Genomic DNA, 2512 nt, shown 5'->3' on the forward strand with positions numbered 1-2512 from the left:
TTTATATCCAAGGGTTCTATTTCCCTGGATTCAATCAACTCTATATCCCAAGTATTGTAAAATAATAATTTCTAGAGTTGAAAAAGTAAAACAAATTTGCAGCACATCAACAACAATTTTAAAAGTATTTAAACTGTATTTACAACCTTTTAGACAACATTCACATTGTATTGGGTTTTATAAGTAATCTATAGATGAGTTCAAGTATGTGAGAAGAGGTCTGTTGCTTATATTGTAAATATCTCTTTTATCTATTTTATGTAAAGAACTTGAGCATCTTTCATTTTTGTATGGGGAAGGGGGTTTCTGGAGCTACATGCCCCTCCCTCCACCTAGGGAAAACAGTATTTTATAGTAATTATAGAAAATTCGGGTACTAGAATGGCCAAGTGGTTAAGACATTTGACATAAGATCCAATAGATTTATATCCTTGTGGGTTCGAACCCCACTTCCAGTACTAGTAGATCTGCTTGGACCTCCCAGGTGACTCAGATGATAAAGAATCTGCCTGCAATGCAGGAGACCCAGATTTGATCACTGGGTCAGGAAGATCCCCCGAAGGACTGGCTCAACATTCCAGGATTCTTGCCTGGAGAATTCCATGGACAGAGGAGCCTGGCAGGCTGCAGTCCATGGGGTTGCAAAGAGGTGGACACGACTGAGCAATATCACAATAATAATAATCCCATTTCCTAGTAATCTGTGGATATGTTAAAGTTAAGTAATTTTCAGATCCACTTTTAACATTTAAATTCAATATTATCTTCTGATGTAAATGGATTTGCTCCCACTTTACCAATTATAAGCTTCATGCATGCTGTAGAAAATCTAAGATTAGCACTCGGATGTGCACTTTTTACTATAATAATTTTGGGATTAAAACCTCCTATATTCATTTGTCTTTGTGAATTTTAAGATAACACAATATGAAAGTGAGATGTCATGAATTTAACAGAAAATAAACTGGAAGTTAAACCCTGTAAACTGGCACATGAAAATTTAATCAACAGCAATTAATTTATTTTTACAGAGTAATGCATCCACTTGGACTCAACTTTTAATCACTGGACTGTTCCCTCACTGAAAAGGATTTCTAAGAAACAGACATGAGGATGTAATTGCTGGGTTCTATTTTTGCCATATATTGCTTTTAGAACTTAAAAATAAAAGCTGAGATGTCAGGGTCACCATCAGATTTAGATTTATACAGGATTCAGATAAAAAATTGGACTACACTGATGGGCTTTACAGATGATTTTGAGGTGAAAATTTTTCTATTTTTACTATTTCTAGCAATTTATCTTTTTACAATGATAGGAAATTTGGGGTTGGTTTTCTTGGTCATTATGGATTCCCGGCTCCACAACCCCATGTACTATTTTCTGACAACATTATCATTCTTATTCTTCAGTTATCACCCCCAAAATGTTGATCAATTTCCTAACAAAGAATAAAACGATTTCTTTTCTTGGGTGTGCCACACAGATGTTTCTCTTTCTTACTTGTGGAACCACAGAATACTTCATCTTGGCTGCAATGGCCTATGATCGCTATGTAGCCATCTACAACCCTCTCCTGTATTTAGTTAAAATGTCACCCAGAGTCTATGTGTCACTTATAATTTCCTGCTATGTTGTTGGTATCTTGCATGCTACTTTACACACAGTGGCTACTTTTACCCTATCCTTCTATGCATCCAATGAAATCAGACATGTCTTCTGTGACATCCCTCCCCTCCTTGCTATTTCTTGCTCTGATAAGTGCATGAACCAGCTTCTAGTTTTCTATTTTTCAGGCTCTATTGAGATATCCACCATATTGATTTTTCTGATCTCCTATGGTTTCATCCTGTTGGCCATTCTGAGGATCCATTCTGCTGGAGGAAGAAGTCTTTTCAACATGTGGCTCTCACCTAACAGGAGTGTCCATTTTTCATGGTACAGTCCTCTTCATGTACATGAGACCCGGTTCCAGCTATGCCTTGGATCATGATGTGATCGAGTCCGTGTTTTACACTATCATAATTCCCACGCTGAATCTCATCATTTATAGTTTGAGGAACAAAGATGTCAAAGAGGCAATGAAGAAAGTTTTGGGGAAAAATTGGTTTATCAACAAAGTGTATTTTTCACACTAAATATTAAATTGAAAAATATTAAGGCTGATGCTTAGTGTTTTCAAGTCAAAAAGTTGAAAAATAAAATATTTTCTTTTAGTTTACTGGTGCCTATTTATTATTATTAGATATTTAAAATAAAGATTATAGTCAACCCACCACACATGCAGTTTTTGCACATGCAGGAAACTGCAACATCTATATGCATCTATCTCCACATAACATGAGTATATAAAATATATTTTATTATCAGCTTCCCTCATAACTCAATCAGAATCTGCCTGAGAATCTGCCTTCAATGCAGAAGACCCAGATTTGATTCCTGGGTCAAGAAGTTCCCATGGAGAAGGAAATGGTAATCCACTCCAGGATTCTTGCCTGGAAAATCCTATGGA

The 2512-nt window shown here is 36.1% G+C and overlaps 1 pseudogene; it reads left to right on the top strand.

The window, feature by feature from the left end:
• Window positions 1–1176: 1176 nt before the first annotated feature.
• LOC113880590 lies at window positions 1177–2138 on the top strand (annotated as a pseudogene).
• Window positions 2139–2512: the final 374 nt, after the last annotated feature.

The sequence above is a fragment of the Bos indicus x Bos taurus genome, chromosome 2 (assembly GCF_003369695.1).
Source record: "Bos indicus x Bos taurus breed Angus x Brahman F1 hybrid chromosome 2, Bos_hybrid_MaternalHap_v2.0, whole genome shotgun sequence".
In the NCBI taxonomy this organism is placed as follows: domain Eukaryota; kingdom Metazoa; phylum Chordata; class Mammalia; order Artiodactyla; family Bovidae; genus Bos; species Bos indicus x Bos taurus.